This window comes from Dromiciops gliroides, chromosome 4 (genome assembly GCF_019393635.1).
Source record: "Dromiciops gliroides isolate mDroGli1 chromosome 4, mDroGli1.pri, whole genome shotgun sequence".
Taxonomy (NCBI): Eukaryota; Metazoa; Chordata; class Mammalia; order Microbiotheria; family Microbiotheriidae; genus Dromiciops; species Dromiciops gliroides.
This window is the reverse complement of record NC_057864.1, coordinates 102,478,237-102,503,685: the sequence shown is the minus strand read 5'-3', so window position 1 is coordinate 102,503,685 and position 25,449 is coordinate 102,478,237.

Here is a 25,449-nt window from a genome sequence, read left to right as displayed (position 1 = left end):
CAGCTGTGGAGACTAAGATCACCCTAGTCACTCTTCCCCCTCTCTCTTGTTATCCCATCAGTTAACACATCTTGCCTCTGTCCCCTCCTCCTACAACCCTCACTGTAGCTCAGGCCCTCCTAATCTCTTGCCTACATTACTGCATCAGCGTCTTAATTGGACTCCCAGCTTCCAGCATCTCCCCTTGCCAAGCCGTTCTCCGTCCAACTGCCAAAATAATCTTTTTAAAGCACAAGTCTGAACACATCACACACACTTCTCACAACTTCCCCCTTCCTCTTTCTAGAACCCTCAGTGGCTCCCTATTGCCCCTGGGAGAGAGTGCAGACATCTTACCCAGGAGTTAAAGCCATCACAATATTGTTCCAACATATTTCCGGCCTCAATTCACATTATTTTTCTTCACACATTCTGTTCCAGCCAAATTAGCCTATTTGCTATTCTCTAAACTCAATAATCTATCTCCCCTTTTGGTGTCTTTGAACAGAATGATTCCCCATGTGCAGAATGAGCTCCCTCATCACTTCTGCCTCTGAATATCCCTTTCTTGCTTCCAGACTCAGTTCATGTGTCACTTTCTGCAGTAAACTTTTCCCCATCTTCCTAGTTAGTATGCTTTCTCTTCAAATAATCATGTGTGTAGGTTTCTCTGTGTGTGTATGTATAGATGTATATATGCATACACACACTCATGTATATATTCCATATATACATTCCTTATACATATATGTTTCTTCATAATTCTGTGCATATATGTATATTCCTTAACCTTTTGTGTGTCAAAATCCCCTTGGACAGGTTAGTAAAGCCTTTGGACCCCTTTCTCAACGTAATATTTTTAAATGCATAAAATAAATACATAGAATCATACAAAGGAAATCAATCATAGTGAAGTAATGTAGCATTTTTGTGTGCATGTATAAAATAGATTTTTGTGTCTGTTCATAAATTGTATTCTTCATGTAATCTTCTTGAGAGGGGACTGGTTTTGGTTGTCCTTGTATCCCCAGCAGAGCCTCCAACATAGAAGGCACTAAATTTTAATAACAATGAACCAATGATTCTTCCTTTTTAAAAATGTTTTTTGTCAACTTTTATGTTTAAAGAATTTTTTTTCAATTTTGAATAAACGAATAAAAGCTATTCAGTTAGATTGGTTTCAAAAGCCTCCAAACCCCAACTTCTCAAATGCTAGTCCTTAGAGATCCATCTTCATTCCACCCCCCCACCTCACCCCACTCCCATTTTATTAATGAGGGGACCGAGTCCCTCAGAGGTAGAATGACTTGCCCAGGGGAACATAGCAGAGTTAATTGACATTGTCCTTTCAGACTACAAAGAAGCATCTGGGTATCCATAGAATTTAGAACTAGCAGGGATCCTAGGGAGCATCCAATGCAAACCTCATTTTAGAGATTCCCAGAGAGCATAAGTGACTTGTTGATGCACCTAGGCATTCAATGACACGGCCAAAATTCAAACCCATGCCCTGTGGCACCAAGCCCTGGGCATGTTTCGCTTTTTACTGGAGCATACAGCATCTGTCTGCAGAGATCAATGATAATATCAATGATAAGAGGATAATAATGATTATAACATATAGTTTTATAATGATATTAAAGCATTATAATAAAATATTAGGACAATAATAATATTATAATTATTATCCTATAATAATTATATCATTAATAAATATGATCATCTCTTATCATTATCTGTGAGAAGCAACATGTTATAACAGATGGAGAACTGGCTTAGGAGTTAAGAAGATAGGGTTCATTTCCTGCCTCTGATATGTAATGACTGTGAGACCCTGGGCAAGTCATTTAACCTCTCAGTTCCCCCAGACAATACTCTGAGTTACAGAGTACATGCTGGGAGCTCCCAATGAAATCCTAGATCTGGCAAAAAAAAAAAGTAATAATAATATCTGACACTTATAAAATGCTTTAAGGTTTAAGGTCTGGTTCCTTTCTTGTAAAACCAAAGCTATTTAAATTAGATGGTCTCTAAGAAAGCTTTCCAGCTCTAGCATCCTGAGTTTGACTTGATAGCTTTCCATCTCAGCCCTTTCTTTCCTGTGATCTCCCTCCAGACAGTTGAAAATTAAAGCATTGCTTGATAAGGGCTTGAGGCATTAACCTCTTCCAGAGAACATCAGCATTTCACCCAGGGATGATAGAAGACTCTACAGCAGGCATCCAAAACCACTTGTGGATCAAGCACCCATTGGGCAGTGTGGTGAAGCCTTTGGACCCCTCCTCAAAATAACATTTTGACATCCATAAAATAGAATACATAGAATTACAGAGGAGACTGATTATTTTGAAATAAGTATAGTTATCAAAATATTAAAGAAACAAGCCCATGGACCCCAAGTCAATGACTCCTGCTCTGAAGTCATCTTGATAGGCTCTGAATAAGAAATGGAAGAAGAACCCAGTCTGCTTCCTAAACCATTTCCAGGGGAACCCCCTAGCCTAGATGACTTGGAGCCTGAGGCTGGGAAACATGCTCTCACAATGTCCCTGACACTGTCTGGAAGATTTTCTTAGTTCCACTCTGGACATATTTCTCTATCTTCTCCCAAGACAGGATGAGAAAACACTCTCTCCTCAGTAGAATGTAAGTGCTTTGAAAGCAGGCGCTTTTTCTTTTTTGGTGTATTTCCTAGCACCAGAACCCAGCCCAATTACTGGAATATACATAGGCATACTTTGTTTTATTGTGCTTCCCAGATAGTGAGTTCTTTTCCATCTAATTAATTAATTAATTAATTAGATTGAAGATTTGCGGCAGCTGTGTGTTGAACAAATCCATTGGCACCATTTCCCCAACAGTATGTGCTCACATCATGTCTCTGTGTCACATTTTGGTCATTCTCCCATTTCAAACTTATTTTTTTATTATTATTATTATATCTGTTATGATAATCTGTGATCAGTGATCTTTGAGGTTACTATTGAACTTGTTTGGGGGCACCACAAACCATGCCCTTATAAGATGGTGAACTTAATCAATATTGTGTGTGTCCTGACTGCTCCACCAACAGACTGTTCCAGTCTCTCTCCCTCTCCTCAGGCTTTCCTACTCCCTAATGCACAACAATATTGAAATTAGGCTAATTAATAACCTTATGATGGCCTCTAAGCATTCAAGTGAAACGAAGAGTCAATCCATGTGGCAAACTTCATTGTTGTCTTATTTTGAAAAATTGCCAGAGCCATGCCAACCTTCAGCAGCCACCACCCTGATCAGTCAGCAGCCATCAATACTGAGGCAAAACTATCTACCAGCAAAAAAGATGACTAGTCACTGAAAGCTAGGGTGATGGTTAGTTAGCATTTTTTTAGCAACAAAGTATTTTTTAAATTAAGGTATGTATATTGTTTTTTAAACATAATACTATTGCACAATTAATAGATTACAGTATAGTGCAGACATAACTTTTATATTCACTAGGAAACAAAAAAAAATTCATGTGACTCACTTTATTGCCATATTTGCTTTATTGTGGTAGTCTGGAACCAAAGACACAATATCTCCAAGTTATACCTGTAGGTACTTGGTGTTGGATTGGATTGAAATGCCTCTTTATGGCAGAAGATAAGTGAATTAATGGTCAAAGCTATTTGCAGAATGTTCATTTTCCAGAGAACTTTAAAAATGGAAGGTTCCCTTCAGTATTGTCAGGTACAGTTTCCTCTAGAAACAGGGGCAAGGGACAAAGTAACTTCTGGATCGGATGATTGTCTGCTCTCACTATAACATTATTACTAACAATTAGGCTATATTAAGAGGTAGTTAGAATAGCATTCAATCGATCAATCAATAAGAATTTATTAGGAGGTCAGTAAGGCCAGGTATCCTCCATATATGGTCCTATAATCAAACTTTTGTGATCACATAACTTAGTTAAAAAAACTTAGTACAATCTGATACATGTACTTATAACTGTACATACTAGAAAACTTGAACAATAATAAAAATTAGACTTAGGAAAAGACTAAATAATACTTTTAAAATATTTTATTTATTAATGGTATAAAAATGTGCATGTGTGCAGGACTGGAGGGTTCAAATGAGTCAACCAGTTACCCTACACCACACTTAAAGTAACTAACCAGATACTCTAGCCCTGATACTTTCATCAAGTGAAAATAGCTTTATGGAGTTAATCAATCAATCAGTCAATAAAAGGCATTAAATCTAAGTTCAGCCAGTCTAGTTAATCAAGTTGGGAAGGAGTAGAGTATTTCAAGTCACTGGTTGTAATGAAATTAAGGGATTGGTTGAAGACACTACAACATTCCCTGTGGCTTGCTATTCATCCTTTGTTTCTGAAGGAGACCAATAACATCACAGGGTGATGTTTTGACCTGTACTTGAATTGGATTTAAGGGAGGTAGGGATGTGCAAAGTCATCAGCCTCACTCTCTCTTCTAGAGTCATCAAAGTCCAGTGGCATGACAAAAGTCAAGGTGACTGCTGATGACCTGGGATGAGTGGATGACCTTGGTATCTATGATGCCTGACCAAGCTCTAAGTGCTCCACAATGCCTGCTTCAGCTGCCTTCATGGCCATTGCAACAAATTCTTCTTGTCGTCCCATTCTGCTGGGGGAAGTCTTCACATTCTTGAGGACACCCCTGCCCAACTCACCGATGGGTTTGAGGCCTGTCAGTGACCCTCAACTTGGTTTAGCCTGTGGTTTACTGATGTGTATTATTGATGGGCTTTTTGGAGCCACAGGTGAGAATTGGGTGACAGGTGGACACCCAAGGCAGATGAGCAGCCCTCACACCAGAGGTGCTAGTCCTCCTTGAACACCTCCCTTATCCCCTGTGTCTTGTATAAGACATCTAAGAAGGAGGGATTGTAGCACTCTATTATTGGGACAGCCCAAGGGTGAAAGCAGCTTCAATTTCTGGGAAAATCACCAGGTTGGGTGGGGGGGAAGGGAGGGAGAGTTGAAGAGGGAAAGGAGAGAGCCTCTGTCTCCCTCCCCCAGTACAAAACATAATCATGACGACTTCAAAGGGTCAGAAGATAACTCTAGAACCCTGAGCAGAGAAATAGTCTCTGAATCACTCTCTGTGTGTGATTTGGGTTAAAAAAAAAAGCAACCCAACCCTTTCTTCTTCACTAAAAACATAATTATTAATAATGATACTCTAGATGAGAGTAATGTGATTGAATAGCATTCTATTCAATATGATTGGAGAATAACAATATTTAACACTTTGTAAAATAGAGATCCGCTATAAAATAGAGGTCTGCTTTAAATTCAGTTTATTTTGATATTTGCTTTTAATGGCTGTCATAGCTGAAAAAGATACCTCACGAAGTTACATCCAAATGGAAGAAATGCATCATTGGCTATGCTTATTAAATTATGATACTCATTTTTCAACCCCATTCACCAATTATGCAAAGGTTTTTGTTGAAATTTTGGCTAGTAAATTTCCATCTTTTCTAGTGTCAATCAATTTGTTCTTGGAAACTAATCAGAGAGTGTCTTGTTTTAATATTTTTACTAAATGGGCTCAAAACACACTGAAATTCTTCAAGATTTTTAAATCAGTTAGAAATTTCTGTTTCCAAGTTTTGCTTTATTTTGTTTAGAATGTGCATTTCTGAGAGTTTTCATAGATGGCACACATTGTTTTCAGCAACCCAGAGAGAAGAGAGTATGAATTCAGGAGGAGAGGATGGTTACCAGTCAAAGGCTATAGAGAGATCCAGAAGGCTGAGGTCCTACAGGGGTGTGCTAGAGCCAGCTCATGCTGAGCTAATTGTTACATTTTCACTGTAAGCATTTGCAAATCTGACAAACACTGCAAATCAGGGTATGTTATTGTTTTGTTGATTACCTAGACTTAAGAAAGCGATGGAGGAAATGGTAATAATGCAGATCAAACTTAAAAGTGAATCATGAATATAGTTGTTTTCTTTCTGGGGAGCAAGTTAAACATTTATAAGTACACTCCCCTGTTAAGGATTAAGAAAAGACTATATGATTTGAGAATTAAGAGATCACTGGTAACCAAGGAGAGAAGAGAGAGAGACAGACAGACAGACACACAGACACACAGAGACAGAGACAGAGAAAGATAGAGACAAAGTGACTGAGACAGAAACAGAAACAGTGAGACAGAGACAGAGACAGAGAGAGAGAGAGAGAGAGAAAGAGAGAGAGAGAGAGAGAGAGAGAGAGAGAGAGAGAGAGAGAGAGAGAGAGAGAGAGAGAGAGAGAGAGAGATATTCCATTCCAGTTGAGGTCAGGATATAGACTCTCCTTTGAAGACCACTGATCCAGAATATTGTGTTCTATCCTGGGAACCATTCTAAAAGGAAAATTTAAAACTGGGTGCATGACCAGAGTGGGAAGTATTGGAGATGTCTAGCTGAGAGAAGATTTGCGAGAGGGACATCATCCAACCGTGGAATGGAATGTCTTAGAAGGTAGAGGGTTCCTCTTCATTGGAGGCCTTAAAATAAAGACTCTTTGACCATATACAGTTGGGTACAGCATAGGGGCTATCCTTGCTTGGTCATGAGTTGGTCTGGATGGCCTCTGAGGTCCTTTTCCAATTGAGACTTTGTAATACTTGTCTAAAGGGTACAAGTTAGAAAGAGGTATAGTTAGGATTGATATTGTCGGTCAATTGGTTAATGAGAATTTAAGTGCCTATTGTGTGCCAGGCCCTGTGCTAAACACTGGGTGACAAAGGGCTAAAAAAAGAAACCCACAAAAAAACAGTTCCTGTTCATAGCAAATTCATAGCAACTTGTTGTTGGGAATACGGTAGAGAAGATTCCAGTCAGGTGTGGATTAGACTAGATGAGGCAAATCTCTTTTTGGTCCAGGATGTTTCCTCCTTGAAGCGATTGCTGTCTATCTCCACACCTCCCCTTGAGGTCCTCAGGGTGCTGCACAAGCACCCCTTGGGCCTCTACCCCTGGGATCTCGCAGATGGCACTGCTATCCACTCTCCCTCCTACTCCTCTGGGGATAAAGGCCAGTCTCTCAGGAGGATGGGCATCCTTTCTTCCTGTAGGACTGAAACCACAGTCGAATTGTCTTTGTGCTACCACTTCCCCCAATCTCAACTGGTTTTGCATCAGGAGAAAAACAAATCCTAGTCATGCCTCTGCCTCTGAAGCATGGCCCCACCCCCCCCCCACCCTAAGAATCTGTGAATGTGGTTCACAGAACTGTTGTTAATAGAGGGGAGGAGCTGAGGCCAATATGGTGTTTGGGGGACATCAAAGTAGAAGAAGGCTATTATCTTTGCTCCAAAGATTGCTTTCCCTTTCTTCCTTTTTATTCCCTCCCTGAAGGGGAGGAGAGGCAAAACCAAACAGTACTCAGCCCGGCGCTTTATACTATATTAGCCTGCTTGTTCAAATCACAGAACTTCAAGGCTGGATGATATCTCCGAGAGAAATCTTGTCCCTAGGCCTAAATTCATAGCACATTGGAGCTAGAAGGGAAGTTGAGGTTATCTAGGGCAACAGTTCTCAAAGGGTGGTCTTCAGACTTTGGGGGGGGGTAGACTCTTTCAGGGAATCCAGGATACTAAGACATTATTTGCCTATTAAAATACTCCTTCCCTTTCCAGCTACATATCTGTTAGGCTGTATTTTCTTCATAAACTTCAACCAAGACAGCATGTCATAACAGACTAAATGAAGAAAATTGGGGAATCTAGTCATCTTCTATTAAGTCAGAAATTTAAGGGATTAGCAAAAATATGTAAAACAATACCATTCTCAATTTTTTTGTTGTTTTGGAAAAACTATTTTTCACACAAAAAATGTTATGTTAGCATGTAATGGGTTTATTATTTTAAGGGAATTAATAAATATTTTAAAATTTTATCAGTTTCAATTTCTAATATAGTAACAATGGATAGATGCAACCCGTATAAACAAAAGCTCTTTGAGGGGGGTGATCCTAGATAATTTTTTTCCAAAATTAACATCTTTATTAAATCAGTTTAGAAATGTTCACTGTAGAAAAGTTAACATTGAGGGTTTTAACAAAACCTAAATAGATCTTCAATAATTTTAAAGAATGTATTGGGGTCCTGATATAAAAAAGTTAAAAAATAACTGATCTAGGCCAACTCCCTAGTTTTATAGCTGAGGAAATGGATATTTAGAGAAGGGAATCAGTCAACCTACTATGTGTCAGGCACTCCTCTAGGCACAGGGGATACAAAGTCAAAGATAAAATAGTCCTTTCTCAGAATGAGTTTCCCTTCTATCAGACAGCCTACACAAAAGTATATTCAAGATTATGCAAAATAAATATAAGGTAATTTATTTTTTTGGGGGGGGGTGTTAGCAGTCAGTGTAGAGAAATTAGAAAAGGCCTCGAATAGATGGCAGCTGTTGAGCTGAGCTTTGAAGTAAATCAGGACTTCTAAGAAGTAGAGATAAGAAAATAGTTTATATTCAGCTTAGGCAAGGCCATTCACTGAGCTGGAGCAGGTCAGGAGTAGAACTAGGGGTGTGCTGGAGCCAGCTGAAGAGGTTGGAGAGTTTCAGTATGTGCATTGAGGCCTTGGAAATGAGCAAATGCTACAAAACAATGCTTGATTTATTGTTTGGCTTACTGTCTAGACTTAAGAAAGTAATGGAGAGGGAAAGATAAGTGGTACAGTGGATAGATAGAGCATTGCCCCTGGAGTCAGAAGGACCTGAGTTCAAATGTGACTTCAGACCCTTACTAGTGTGAGATTAAAATTGGATATTAGATCATTATCAATTCCTATATATTAAATATAGTTCAGGCCTGCTTTGAACACTCTAATTTTCTCAAAGTAAACGCTTCGGGCCCCGCGGGACACAGCTAAAAGCATCGAGGGGGCGCCGAAGCGTTTACTTTGAGAAAATTAGAGTGTTCAAAGCAGGCCCGAGCTATATTTAATATATAGGAATTGATAATGATCTAATATCCAATTTTAATCTCACACTAGCTATATGACCCTGGGCAAGTCATTTAACCCCACTGCCAAGAGAGAAAGGAAGGAAGGAAGGAAGGAAACACGCACTAATAATGCAGATTAGACTTAAAAGTATGTCATGAGTACATCTCCCTACCCTTCTCCAGAGAGCTGGTTGTTAAATATTTATCATCACAGCACTGACTCTTTTTTTTTTTTTTTTTGTGGGGCAATGGGGTGTGACTTGCCCAGGGTCACACAGCTAGGAAGTGTCAAGTGTCTGAGGCCGGATTTGAACTTAGGTCCTCCTGAATCCAGGGCTGGTGCTTTATCCACTGTGCCACCTAGCTGTCCCCCACAGCACTGACTCTTAATCTTTCCCCTCGCTATCCTCTGCTGTTGCCCTACAAGTTGGTTTGTCACTGTTGTTTAGATGTTTAATGGGAGCCCAGTGTCCCATTGCTACATGATTGCTATATGATTGCTACATCGCCACTCCTCATCTAGACTGTAAGCTTCTGGAAGGCAGCGCTGGTGTACTGTAATCATTTCTACCTCATAGCTGATGTTTTAAAATTGCATTTTATAGTTTACAAAGTGCTTTGCCTGCATCATCTCCTTTTATCCTCACTATCATCTTATGAGGAAGTTGGTATCACAGTGTGAGAGATGGAAGGGACCTCAGAGATCATCAAGCTACAACCTCTCATTTTAAAGGAAGGGAAACTGAGACTCAGAGTGGTTTAGTGACAGATCCCATGTCACATAAAAACTTAGAGGCAGAGACAGACCTCAAACCCAGGTCTTTTGACTCCAAATCCTGGGCTCCTTCTATATCTAGTCCCTCCCCACCTTTTTAGGCATTTGAGGTTAAGTGACTTGCCCAGGGTCACACAGTTAGTAAGTATCTGAGGTAAAATTTGAACTCAGATCCTCCCTAGTGCAGGCAGGATGCTCTATTCACTTCACCACCCAGCTGCCTCTCATCCAGCACTTCTTTTCTTTTTTTTAATTGAGTTTTTTTTTTTTTACTAAAACTTTAATTTCTAAATATTGTATATCCATTCTCCCTCTTCTACCTAGCAAGCGATCCCTTGTGACGCAGAATAAAAAAAGAAAAGAAAAGCAGTTCAACAAAACAAATTAATACAACATCCAAGTCTGACAATTTATGCAAAGCTTCATGCCTATAGTCTCTGAACAGAAGGAAGGGAAATCCATTTCCTCATCTCTTCTCCAGGACCAAATTTTGTCAGTATCATGAATTACCCAACATTTTGTTGTTCTTTCCATTCCCACTGTGCATACATACTGTTTTCTTGGTACTTCTTGCTTGGCTCTTTATCAATTCATACATCTTCCCATGCTTCTTTGAATCCTTCAGATCGATCATTTCTTCGGATCGTAGCAGTAGGTCTTTATATTCAGGGCCATGATTTATTTACTCATTTTCTACTTGATAGGCATCTACTTTGTTTCTAGTTATTTACTACAACATTTCTTTTGCTAATCCTAGCACTGTGCTGAATATGCAGCAGACCCCTTAGGGAAGGAACCAAACAGGGGTCCTTCAGAAGGAATAGAAACTGTCACTTATTGGCCATGTGTCTTTGAGTAAGAGGTGGTGTAGTGATTAGAGTCCTGAAGTCAGGAATACCTGAATTCAAATCTGACCTCAGATACTTCCTAGCTGTGTGACCCTGGGCAAGTCACTTAGCCCTCTTTGCCTCAGTTTCATCATCTGTAAAATGAGCTAGAGAAGGAAATGGGCAAACCACTAGAGTATCTTAGCAAAAAAAAAAAAAAAGACCCAAACCCAAATGGGGTCACAAAGAGCTGGTTATGACTGAAACAACCGTACAACTACAATTCCTTGAGTAAATAATTTCACCTGAACTTCAGTTTCCTCACCTTTAAAATCAGATAATACCAGTTTCTCTACCTATCTCCTTGGATTGTTAGAGAAGAAAAAAAATAAGTAAAAAAACCCCGCCATATAAATGTCTATTAATATTATCCAAATATGACAGATTTGTCTTAGGAAGGGATAGGAGAATTTCTAGCCCCAACTATGGCACTGATTGTGTGGCCTTGAGGAAATCATCTGACCTCTCAACCTCAATTTTTCCATCTGTAATAAGAGAATCCTTGCCCTTCATATGTCACTGAGTCATGTGAGGCTCAAACGTGATCATTAACATGAAAGAACTTTGCAATTTTAAAAACCCAGCACAAAAATGAGACAGTATATTTCTGTCCTCGGACAGTGAGAATATTCTCTCTGATTCTTCCATCCTCAGATGGTTGTCCTATTTGAAACGGTGCAAAGTTACAGAGGGAAGCCCTCCGTGGACCAGGGGTAGGTGAATTTAATTGCCTCTCCAAATGTCCCAGCACACACATGTAGAGGAAGCCTGTGACTTTGGGCGGTGGGTACCGGGGCATCCTCAGAATGGGAAGGGGTAGAATCTGAATGTCCATTATGATCCAGGATACAAGCTTCAGTTCTTTCCCTCCTTCTCTCCTCTGGGAAATCCAAATGTATTTTTAGGACTCTTCATTCCTCCTCTTTTTGGTTCCTTTCCAGGGAATTCCTCGGAATGTTGTGAGATGCCCCCATTGGATACTGATGTGTCCCAGGGGGAACCTTCCTCCCCTCAACCCCAGAAACCAGGCTCTGTCCAAAGCAGACAGAAATCAGCATTCCCTGGGGCTCTTGGGAGGGGGAGAGAGAGAGTAGTGTCAGTTCTAGCCAGTCCCTAGACCCAGGTGGCCCCAGATACCCCTACCCAGCCTGAGGCTCCAAGGAGGAAGGAGGGAGGGAAAGAGAGAGGAGCAGGAGAAAGGCAGGGAGAAGGGGGACAACTCCTTCAACAAAGGTTGTTGGGGGAGGAGAATGAGAAAACGTGTGTGTGTGTGTGTGTGTGTGTGTGTGTGTGTGTGTGTGTGTGTGTGTGAAGCCTCAGCTGGGGAGAGAGCCCAGTAAAGCCCAGAGGAATTGATCGAGTAAACAGCTTAATCTGTGTCTCACAACTCCATGGGGCCCTCCCTCTACTGAAGGCTTCCTTCCGGGGGAAGCGTAATGTGGGACTGGGGCAGTAGCATGTCTGGGCCTTCGGGAAGGCTGTGTGTGTGTGTGTGTGTGTGTGTGTGTGTGTGTGTGTGTGTGTGTGTTCGTGAACGCATGCATTTACTCCCCTCTCTGTGTTTTATATTTTTGTATGAGTGTTGGTTGTATGGGTATATCTGCTCATGTGTGTAGTATCTCAACCCTCTTAACATACACATATACACAGATACACATACAGCCAAACAGATGTACAGATATACACAACACAGCGGCTCACAATATACATATACAAACAGACACATTCGTACAGTTTCACATATGTGTGTGTAGACACTCGCATGCATGTTGTGAGTTGCTGTGTTGTGTGTATGTGTACATCTGGCTTGTGGATAAGTCGTATAAGTAAGAGTGTATCTCTGTTGTAGGTATTTTGTGTGTGTGTTTCCATGTCTGTGTGCCTGTGGTTTTTATCTTGTGATTTGTATGGATGCATGTTTATGTATGTATATTGTGAGTCTTTGTGTTGTGTCCATGTGTATATCCGTTTGTGTGTGTGTGTGTGTGTGTATGTGAAGACGTCTGAGATGCTACATGGGATAAACAATCTTCAGCTGGAGCAATAAAGATCAATGATGACCTAATGCCCAACCCGGTTCCAAAGGCCCAAGGGGGTGGGTCTTTACTCCTCCCTCTCTCCTCCCCAACCTCCAGGTTTAATTATCTGAAGAGTCTTTGGACTTTAGGAGACAGTACAGAGAAAGAAGATCTGCAAATGATTAAGCCAAAGACTGAATGACCTTCCTACATTCTTGGGAGGAGACTGGAGGAGGCAACTAGGCTTTAAGGCCAGGAACTCCCTGAAGGGGAGACTAAGGATAGCCAGAGGGAATCTCTGGAAGATTGGGGCAGACTCGTTCCTCAGGGTTGGGGGAGGAAGCTGAATGTGCATGAATCTTTGCTGGAAACCTACAGCCAAATCTGGAGAAGTCAGGGCTATCTCTTTTGGAAACTCCAGAGCTGTGATTCCAGCTGGTCCTTCTTCTGCCCAGGCCCAGACAAACCTATTGGTTTTCTTTCTTTCTTTCTTTCTTTCTTTCTTTCTTTCTTTCTTTCTTTCTTTCTTTCTTTCTTTCTTTCTTTCTTTCTTTCTTTCTTTCTTTCTTTCTTTCTTTCTTTCTTTCTTTCTTTCTTTCTTTCTTTCTTTCTTTCTTTCTTTCTTTCTTTCTTTCTTTCTTTCTTTCTTTCTTTCTTTCTTTCTTTCTTTCTTTCTTTCTTTCTTTCTTTCTTTCTTTCTTCCTTTCTTCCTTTCTTCCTTTCTTCCTTTCTTCCTTTCTTCCTTTCTTCCTTTCTTCCTTTCTTCCTTTCTTCCTTTCTTCCTTTCTTCCTTTCTTCCTTTCTTCCTTTCTTCCTTTCTTCCTTTCTTCCTTTCTTCCTTCCTTCCTTCCTTCCTTCCTTCCTTCCTTCCTTCCTTCCTTCCTTCCTTCCTTCCTTCCTTCCTTCCTTCCTTCCTTCCTTCCTTCCTTCCTTCCTTCCTTCCTTCCTTTCTTTTTCTTTCTTTCTTTTCTGGCAATGAGGGTTAAGTGACTTGCCCAGGGTCACACAACTAGTAAGTGTCAAGTGTCTGAAGTCACATTTGAACTCAGGTTCTCCTGAATTCAGGGCCTGTGCGTTATCCACTGTACCACCTAGCTGCCCCCTGACCTATTGGTTTTCAATAAGAATATTATGCATGTTATGAACACGACATGAATGTTCTGTGTTCTGGCATCTTTTCTCCTTGGGTAAATGTCCGGAGCCATCTTGGTGCAAGGGCACACTTCTACTTTCATTTGTCTCTTTTCTTTCATCCTGTCCACCTCCACTTTGCCACCAAAATTCTGAGAAACCACTTCGGAATCATAGAATGATAGAATTGAAAGGAATTTGAGGACATGTAGTCCAGAAAAGGGGAAATGGCTTGTCCCATATCACAGAGGCAGTAAGTGGTGAGGGGAGGGCTAGAATCTAGAGCTCTTTCATGTCCAGTGCTTCTCACACTTACCAGAGTGCTTCTGGGAGTATACATGTGTATATCTGCATATACATGGACACACATATATGTACTTGTGTCTTTCCCTTATCCCATGTCTTCATTAGTATAGGGATCTCCCTCTACCACTTAGGGTCAAAACCTGCTCTGCTTATGAGTTTAAAAGAGTTGTCTGGGTTACTGAGAAGTTAAATGACTTGCCTAGAGCCAAATAAAGAACTAAGTCAAATGGTCAAAGAGTATAAATAGTTCTCAAAAAGATTTGCAAACTATTAACAACCATATGAAAGAATGCTCCAAATCATTAACAATAAGAGAAATGCGAATGAAAACAACTTGGAAGCTTCATATCCCAGGAAATTGGCAGAAATGACAAAAAGCTAGAATAATTTATGTTGGTGAGGTTGTGGAGAGACAGGCACACTAATACATCGTTGATGGAGCTGTGAATTGGTATGACCACTCATGAAAGTAATGTGGGATTATACCAAAAAAGTGAATAAGATGTCCACACCTAGTCTGTGACTAAAATGTCATATGCCAATGCTTCACACATAGCAAAGGCATTATAGAAGCAGCTGCTGGCTTGGTGGATAGAGTGCTGAGCCAGGAAGACCTAAGTTCAAATCCAGCTTCAGACACTTACTAAATATGTGACCCTAGGGAAGTCTCTTGAACTGTCTACCTCAGTTTCCTTAACTGTAAAATAGAGGTATAAATAGCATCACCCTTCCTGGGTTGTTGTGAGGATCGAATGATATGATATTTGTAAAAAATGTTTGGCATAGTGCCTAGAACATACTAAGCACTATATAAATGCTTTCCCCTGTGCCCTCCTCATCTCCCTTTATAAATGTTTGTTGGCTGGCTGACATAGCCTTTGACTCAGAGATTCCACTGTTAGGCATATATTCCAGGGAGGTTATTGACAGAGAGAAAAGCTCCATGTACACCAAAATATTTACAGCAGCACTTTTTGTGGCAGCAAAGAACTAGAAACATAGTCTACATAAACAGATTGTGGTACATGAATTACATGAAATATTACTGTTCCATAAGAAAGAGCATGATGAATATGGAGAAGCATGAAAAGACTTACATGAACTGCTGCAAAATAGAGTGAGTAGAGCCAGGAAATCAATCAGTGATTGTAACAATGTAAAGTGAAAGAACAATCACAATGCAATTGAAACTCAATGTTGTGAAATTATAACAAAATAAATTGTTACACCTCCCCCAAAAGACAAACCTTTCTTCATTCCTTTCAGAGACTGAGGTCCATGGTTAAGGAATATTGCATATAGCATTATAGTTTTACTATTTTTTTTCTCTTCTTCTTTTTCTTTATTCTAAAAAAAAAGTCTGCTATAAGAGATGGCTCTCTGGGAGGGCAGAAGGGGAGGGATATAGGATTCTAGGTGATATGAAAACATAAATAAAACCCATTTTTTTTTGTGGTATTTTATTTTTTCCAATTACATGTAAAGACAAATTTTAACATTTTTTTAAAAATTGAGTTCCTAATTTTCTCCCTTTCTCCTTTACTTCCCTCCTCCCTAAGATGGTAAGCAATTTGATATAGGTTATATATATATATGCAATCAGGCAGAACATATTTCCATTTAGTCATATTTTAAAAGAAGAAATAGACCAAAAGAAAAAATACACACACACAAAATAAAGAAAGTGAAAAATAATAAGCTTTGATTTGCATTCACACTCCATCAATTTTCTCTCTGGAGGCAGATAGCACTTTTCATCATGAGTCTTTTGGAATTGTCTTGGATCATTGTATTGCTGAGAATAACTAAGTTATTCACAGTTGATCATCATATAATGTTGCTGTTACTGTGTACAATGTTCTCTTGGTTCTGCTCACTTCACTTTGTATCAGTTCATGTAAGCCTTTCCAGGAAAAACCCATTAAAAAATAATTATTTGAGTCCCTGAGAAGAGCCTTTCTAACTCTGAGGCAAGGTGTCTCTATCCTCTAACTGTGGTGCCTAAAATTTGTTTAAGGTTGTTTAGTTTTGTATGGGATCTCATTTTAATGTGTCTCATTATGACAAAGGTGAGGCTGGGCCTTGAGTCAAATCATGTATATGGGCCTGTCACTTGGGCTATCTTCCTTATAGCTCTAATAGTGATTGTAGCTTCTTTATAGCCTTGCTCCATATGGGGAAATGTCAAATGCTAGGTCACCTATAATGGTGAGTCCTATCCCCTGATAGAATGGCATGCTAGGTGATCCTATGACTCCTCTATTAGAAATGGTTTGGGAACCCTTATTATTATTTTAAAATTCTAAGCTTAATAACCATCTGTAAACAGAAATATTCAAATACAGAAGTAAGAATAAAAAGGAATATACATGAAACTATAAACTGTTATTTACAATTTGTTTTTTAAATGCCTACTCTTGTTGTTCATCCTTCCTTCTCACAGGGGTATGCCTTACATGCGAATTGGATTTAAGTGAGGCAGAGCTGCAGCCTCACTTTCTCCTCCAGAGTCATTAGAGTCCTGTATCAAGACAAAAGTCAAGACCACTGACAATGGCCCAGGATGACCTTGGCTGTTTTAAACTAAGGTCTTTCCCAGGTCTCTGTTTGTCTGAGGCAATGCCCATTCAGTGACTAAAGATTAGATAAGAATTAATCACCTAGTTTGCCTACTCAAAAGAATTATTCTGGGAGGGGAAGACCCTCAGAGTTTCTGGCCAGAACAAAACAATTGTTATTCATACTCAATCTTAGCCATCAAAACCCAAACAATGAGCAAGAGAGGCCTGGGCTGGGACCTATTATTGGCCATTCCATGAAATCCTTTGTGATTTGGGTTTAAAGGTGTCATCAATTAACTCCATTTAAATCACAATGACTTTTTCCGAAGACTGTTTTTTCAGAGCTATAGTTCAAGAAATCAAAAATGAAAACTGTCCAAAACAAAGAGTTAATTGTCCCAGCTTTTTGAAAAAAAAAAGATAAAATAAATAAATAGGAAATAAAAAATCTAGCCCCCAAACCTTAACATATCTTACAAAATATAAGTGATCAAAGATTATATTCCTTTGGACAGAGCACCCACATGTAAAGGTATAACTCCCCACCTGGACAGAGAGACTACATATATAATGAAGGAAGAAAAAGGAAGAGCAGTAATAGCAGAATTGTCATTTATTCTTTTTTTTTTTGTGGTGCAATGAGGGTCAAGTGACTTGCCCAGTGTCACACAGCTATTAAGTGTCAAGTGTCTGAGGTCGGATTTGAACTCAGGTCCTCCTGAATCCAGGGCCAGTGCTTTATCCACTGTGCCACCTAGATGCCCCCTGTCATTTATTCTTTTTTTTTTTCCTTTGTGTGTGTGTTTTGTTGTTTTTTTTTGGTGAGGCAATTGGGGTTAAGTGACTTGCCCAGGGTCACACGGCTAGTAAGTGTTGTGTCTGAGGTTGGATTTGAACTCAGATCCTCCTGAATTCAGGGCTGGTGCTTTATGCACTGCACCACCTAGCTGCCCCTCATTTATTCTTAAAGAGGACCAATGACATCACAAGGGTGATGACTTGATGGTGAACTGGTTCACACTCTGAGAGTTATGGACCTATGGGGGAGGCAGTGAAGGGAAGGCTAGGGGAGAAGCCTCTCCTGAGCTTTAGATACCTCATCTGTCAAGCAAGGTTGTTGGACTAAATTACTTCTCAGGTTGCTTCTAGTTTGAATTCTCTGACTATTATCCAATTCTGATACCTCATTATAATGGGGACATGACACTGTGTTCTTGAAAATCATATCAGTGGAGCACACAGTTCAATTCACGAGTTAACCTCCAGTCATTTATTAGGTCTTTAATATATACTCGGTTCTGAGTTTACAAAGGCAAAAATGATATCATGCCTCCCTTCAAGACGCTTATGTTCCAGGGTTCTACCATGCTGAATAATCTTTGAGTAGGGTTCCAGCCTCAGACTGTGTCTATTTTCAGAGAACCATCTTAGCTAACTAAAGAGATACTCATTACCAATAGGCAAGGTACTTGGTGATAAATTTTCTAGCTGTGGCAACTTATGAAACAAAGAAAAATACAAAATAACAGTCTTGGACATTCTCCATCCTCCTCAGCAGTGACGATAGCAGAGTGATAGAAAGAGGAGGCAAAGGGCAAATTAACTTCCATGAAAAACAAAACAAAACAAAGAAAAAGAAAACTCTCCTAGCAGACTTATTAACAAATAAATTCTAGGAGGCAGCTGGTGGCACAGTGGATAAAGCACTGGCTCTGGATTCAGGGGGACCTGAGTTCAAATTTGACCTCAGACACTTGACACTTACTAGCTATGTGACCCTGGGCAAGTCACTTAACCCTTCTTGCCTCACAAAAAAACACACAAAACAAACCAAACCAACAACAACAGCAACAATAAAACCAAATGAATTCTATCAGACATTTAAAGAACAAATAATCCCCATGCTACATGAACTGTTTTCAAAAACAAAAAGACTGCATACTACAAAAATTCTCTTATGAGATAAATATGGTCATTATTCCTAAACCAGTATTTTTCTACCATCTATAAATGTAAACTTAGCCATTGGTACTCTAAATGTAAGTTTTTTCCAGAAACTAACTAGTGGATACACTACAGAAAGAATTGAATGGCATTCCCTCTTAATAGCCTACCAATAAGCAAAACCAGAAGACAGAGGAAGGGGAAGAAATAAGCTTTTATTAACCTCCACTATGTGGAAGTACTATGTCAAGTGCTAAATGCAAGGGTAGTTCACAACTTTTCCTTGGAGAAGCAAATAAAAGACGTGGTCAAGTTGAATTGGTCATATGTTGAAAGGCCACAGGAAACATCATTGCATGGGACATATGGTTATTTGGGATTGCATTGTTTGTGATAAGAACTTTGAAAAAGAGGACTGCCAGCATCTGTTTCAGAGGATAGAGAGATAGATATATTCTCTGATGAACTCTATAGGACCTTTCAAATTAAATCAACATATATTTTAAGAGTCCGGGACTTCATTGTAAAAATTGGCCATAGGGAAGGATGGCAAAAACCATGCTAGAGATCATTGTTTGGGAGGCAAAGCTTGTAGATTATATAGAACCTTTATCCTATCTAGAATCTAGGGGTAGGTTTCTACCTCCCTTCCCCCTAGGTCATTCTGCTTCCCCTTTTTTTTTTTGGTGAGGCAGTTGGGGTTAAGTGACTTGCCCAGAGTCACACAGCTAGTGTCAAGTGTCTGAGGTTGGATTTGAACTCAGGTCCTCCTGAATCCAAGGCCAGTGCTTTATCCACTGTGCCACCTAGCTGCCCCTCTGCTTCCTTTTTCAAGGAATTTAGTTGCAGGCTCACAGTCCTCTCCCCTTATGGCTTAGGTCTTCAATGTATTGGTGCATATTCTCCCAAACACTGATCATTCAGTCCTCAATTTCCCCAACCTGAGCCTTCACTTCAACCCAGACACAAATAGGGACAGCCATGCCCCAAATCTCATCATCATCCTTGTGTTCTACCTTTAGTATATGGTATTCTGAAATTCCTTTATCTGATCACCCTCCCATCTTTCTTTGTGTCTGATACCTCCTCAAATTATTCTCCATACTCATGACAACCTCGAATCACTCCACCTCTCCCTGCTTTCCTAGTTTGCCCCCCTTTCTCTGGTCTCATTTCCCTCCTTATAAAATCTCAACCCTCCAGTTAACTGATTTAACATTGCCTTGTCTTCTACCCTTGAGTCTCTTGCCCCTCTGATCCTGGATTACCTTTACCATCCATCTTCTCTACTCCTGATCCTGGACTCCTGAACACCAGTGGGGGAAGTCACACATGTGTTGATTGAGTTCACTATGATTAAAAAAAAATTTTTTTTGCAGGGCAATGAGGGTTAAGTGACTTGCCCAGTGGTCACACAGCTAGTAAGTGTCAAATGTCTGAGGCCAGATTTGAACTCAGGTTTTCCTGAATCCAGGGCCGGTGCTTTATCCACTGTGCCACCTAGCTACCCCAACTATGATTTTTTGTTATCTAATCTTTTTGTTTTGTTTTGTTTTGGGGGGGGGGGTTTGGGTTTTTTGCGGGGCAATGGGGGTTAAGTGACTTGCCCAGGGTCACACAGCTAGTAAGTGTCAAGTGTCTGAGGCCAGATTTGAACTCAGGTACTCCTGACTCCAGGGCCAGTGCTTTATCCATTGCACCACCTAGCTGCCCCCTTGTTATCTAATCTTAACCAGAACCTCACCGCTGCCCAGAAATTCTTTCATTCTTCTTTGATTGGAGAGTAAATCTCTAATATACTCACCACAGTGCCATTTTTGGTATGGGCTATTTTTTGTTTTGTTTTGTTTTTCTTTGTATTCTCAGGATTTAACAAAATGCCAGACATGTAGTAAAGAATTGATAAATATCTTGGCTTCTTTCCTCAAGCCACCTATATCATTGCCTCTTTCCACCCTCTTAGCAGAAGGTAGTAACATGCTTTACTGATAAAATTGAAGCCCTTGACCATTACCATTCCTCTTCTCTTCAATTTGGACTAGACTTGTGATCTCATTGATAAATGGAACTCCATGGTGAGATTTCCTCTACCAATGCAAAGCAGTAGTGAATGGTTAAGTGTCTTGCCCAGGTCACACAGCTGGTTTGTGTCATATGTAGGACATGACCCAAGTCTTTCTTACTCCAAGTGTCTCCAACCACTACACTACATTGCCTATGCTCAATGCTCTACCTAAAATTCTTGTATCATCTCCCATTCTCTCCTCCTTTACTGTAATCTATGAGAAACAGGTGACTCTTTTCCTTGTCAAGACCAACCTTTCTACTTGTGCTCTTGATCCCATATGCTCTTATCTCCTGACCCCTTCAATCACCTCCAGCACCACCATAACATTCTTTCTCTTTATTCATTTTCTTCTAGCCACAAAAACATTCAGATCTTTCCATTCCTTAAAATCAAAACCAAACCAAACAAAAAATCCTATCACTTTGCCCTGCTGTCCCATCAGACATCTTATATGGTCAGTCCCATATCATCTTCCCCTTCATAGCCAGATTCCTAGAAAAAGCTATCTATACTCATTGCATCATTTTCCTTATGTCTTATTTCTCAACTCTTTTCTATTTGGCTTCTGATCCCACCGTGTAACTGAAACTGTTTGTATCAAAGCCACCAAAGACTTCTCTGTTTTAAGCTTTGTGGGGTATCTTGTTTTTACTCCACCTTTAATACTAATTTCTTCTACCCAGAAAGTTAGCCCTTGTAATAAAGATTTTAAAAGAAAAAGAAAAAGCAGTTCAGCAAAATTAATCAGCATATCAATTGTTTGACAATATATTCAGTGTTCCACCCCCATAATCCCCAACCACTGAAAAGGGAGAAAAATATACTTTAAAAAAATTCTTCTCTCTCTCTCTCATTTTTTCTCTCCCTCACCCTCTCTTTTTGTCTTTCCATTTACATCATTGAAGTCATCATGTATATTGTTTTTCTGGTCTATTCATAAGGCTTTCCATGCTTCTGTAACTTCTTTATATTCATTGTTTCTTATGGAACAATAATATCCCATTACATTCATGTGCTACATCTTGTTGAGCCAGTCCCCAATTGATAGGCATCTATTCAGTTTCCTGTTCTTTGCTGCCCTAAAAAGTGCTGCTACAAATATTCTGGTGAAAATTGGACTTTTCTTTCTGTCTTTCTCCTTGGAGTGAATGCCTAGCAGTGAGAGCTCTGAGTCAAAAGGTAGGGACAGTTTTTTTGGGTTGGGAGTATAATTTCAAACTTCTTTCCACAATGTTTAAACCATCACAACTCCAACCAGCAGTGTTTTAATGTGCCTGTTTTTCCACAGCCTCTCCAACATCAACTACTTTCATCTTTTGTCATCTTTGTGAATTTTCTGTGTGTGAATGATGAAGTTTTTCATGAAGTTTCATTGCCATTTCATGAAGTGAATGAAGTGTTTCAAAGTTGTTTTGATTTGTATTTCTCTTATTATTAGTAATTTGGATTGTTCTTTTATACAGCTGCTAAATAGTTTATGATTCTTCTGATAATTGTTCAGATTCTTTGACCATCAGGGACACCAATGATTTTTTTCATTGATAAGTACAGTGACCTTTTCTCTATACTCATGCAGTATTTGGTACAGTTGCTTATTCCCTCTTCCTGGATTCTCTCTCCCCCTTAAGTTTTCAGGACTCTGCCCTTTCTTAGATCTTCTCCTATCTGAATCTCTTTTTTAGTTTCCTTCATTGGATCATCATTCTGTATGCTTCTCTCTGTGCATGGGTGTATGGCAGGTCTTTGTCCTAGGCACACATATTATTGCTCTATACTCACTTGATCATTTCATCAGTTTTCATGAGTTCAATTATCATCTTTATAGATGAATTCAAGTCTAAAGTTTATATTACGTAAGGTCAACTGGACCCTTGCTAAGATAAGGCAATTTTTTTTTTTGGTTGTTGTTGTCGTTTTTTTGCGGGGCAATTGGGGTTAAGTGACTTGCCCAGGGTCACACAGCTAGTAAGTGTCTGAGGCCAGATTTGAACTCAGGTACTCCTGACTCCGGGGCCGGTGCTCTATCCACTGCACCATCTAGCTGCTCCAAATAAGGCAATTTTTTATACCTCTCTAATTGGTTCACTATCTTGCCCCCCATAGTGGTATTTCCAGGTTTTTTTTTATCCCTCCTCAACCCTTCCATAGCTTTTCTTCCCTCCTCCCCACTCTCAGATGAGAAACTTGCCTCCAAGGTATTAAAAAAAATTAGGGCCATTCACTGAGATCTCCCTCGCTTCTTTCTCCTCCTTCTCCTCATTTCACATCACTCAGAGTCCCTCTACTACTTTTTCCTCCTTCACCCATGTCTCACATGAAGAGGTGGCTCTTCTCCTTGCCAAGATAAAGCATTCTACATGTAAAGAGTGATCCTATTCCATTTTGTCTTCTCCCACTAATTGTCTACTGCTTCCCTACTGGTTACAAACATATCCATGTCTCTCCCATGCCCCCCAAACCCTCACTTGATCTGTCCATCCCCACAATCTATCATCTTTTATGGGATAAAAAGAAATGCAGAAAAAGTGTTATATATGAACCATAGAACTCATTTATGTAAAAAAAAAATGGGGAAACCCATAAGAATGAAAGGATCTTTCTTTAATATGATTTTAAAAATCTATCTAAAACCAAGGACTAACATTGTTTCTTTAAATTGTTTTTCATTCTGACTTAACAAACAAAAAAATGAGCACTTCTATATACAAAGCAGAACAGGAAATAATGAACACTTAACTGGGAGTTTTTATCATGTACAGTTTGCTTTTTCCTCCAAGCACATATTAAATTCAACAGGCTAGCATTATTTGTAACAAACACTGTAAGCTTTCCCATTAAGATCAGGGATTCAACAAAGATATGTACTATTACTGCCATTATTTGACATAGTACTAGAAATGCCAGCTATAAGAACAAGACAAGAAAAAGAAATTAAGAGAGTAAGTGTTGCTAGAGACAAAGCAAAAATCTCCATTTGTGGCCATAATGGCTTAGTTAGAAAATCCTTGAGAATCAAAAAATAAAACCAACAAAAAACTTGAGATGATAAATAGCTTCAACAAAGTAGCAATATATAAAATCATTAGTGTTTATAACTATTGCCTATACACACATACACACACACACACACAGAGGATATATGGATAGAAAGAGAAATACCATTCAAAATGACAATACCTTGGAGTTTACCTATCAACATACATAAGAATTATATAAATACACCTACAAAACAATGTTGACAGAAGCAATGGAACTAATTTTTTTTGGTAACTAGAGTTTGCAACTGGGTTGTGCTAATAAAACAAAATAGAGAAATTAATCTATAGATTTAATAATATATTAATCGAAATTTCAAAAGAAATAACTTATAAAATTGGACAAAATTTTAACAATTTATATGGAAACAAAAGGTCAAGAATATTAGGGAAATCAATGGGGGAAAAAGCAAAGGAAAGTTAAGTAGTATTACCAGATGTGAAATTATATTATACAGTCATAATTGTCAAAATGATAGAAATCAATGGAATTGATTATATAAGTAAGATTTAGAAGCAAACACTTCTGGCAGTCTATTCTTCAATAAACCTCCAAGATTGCTTTGTTCAACAAGCATCTGATTATCTCTGTCCAGTAAGATCTAAAGCAGGGAGGAAGATGTTCACCGAAGAAGTCATTGTTCTTGAAGATGTTGAGCAGAGTCCATGTGGAATAAGTATTCCCTAGAGGTGATGAAGTGCTTCAGCTACTCCTATCCGCAAAGGACATTATCCTGATTGTACTAAATCTCATGATACTACAGGAACTCGTCAGTGATATCTAAGATCATTCACAATACACTGACCTGACACTTTAACAAGGAAAAAAACTAATGGATAAAGACTGGCTTTCATCTAGGCTGTGACATAACATTTAGATGGGATGACCAGTCCATTGAGTTGGATCATGAGTAGGGATATATGTGTGTGTTTGTATGTGTGCATATGCATGAAAGACATTGCTGATGGATAATGAGCTCAACCCAGAATTGAGGTGGAAAGAGGTCTTGAAGATAATGGCAAAAAAATATAGATGTGGGGCAGCTAGGTGGCACAGTGGATAGAGCACCGGCCCTGGATTCAGGAGGACCTGAGTTCAAATCTGGCCTCAGACACTTGACACTTACTAGCTATGTGACCCTGGGCAAGTCACTTAACCCCAACTGCCTCACCAAAAAAACCCAAAACAAAAAAACTCCTTATAAATAAGTATTGAGATACCTCCTCGATTCTGTTAAGTGTTATTCTATTCTCACTATGAAGTGCAGAGAAAAAAAGTGTCTTCATGAGAAAGGGGAATAAACTGAGACAGTAGTGGTGTATGAGGGAGCAGTAAGAGGTCTAAAGCTTAGATCCCAAACCTCAGGAGGTACAGGGGGTCTCAGGGAAAGGGTGAATGTTTGTAAGGGGGTATTGTGTTGTGGTCTAGGTCCTAGTGCCTCTCCTATGCAGCAATACTAGCATCAGAAAACTATTACGAGAAACCTTGTCAGATTCTGCATTGCACAGTATAGTTGAAAAGCAAGTTTGTGGGCTCCCTGTAGTCTCTATATGAGTAGGACCTTCACAGCATCCCTATTTTTGCAGACTACCATTGATCAATATTCTCTCCCTAGTTAGGCTTCTTTCCTCATTTCCCTCAAACTCCCCTTCCTTGGTCCATGCCCCCCTATTCCTCCAGGAGCCAGTTTTCTCTAGGAGTTTCAATTCCTCCCCTCATGAGGTATGATGTAGGCTATTCAAGTACCCTCACCTTTTCAAGTACCAAATCCCCCAGACAACACCT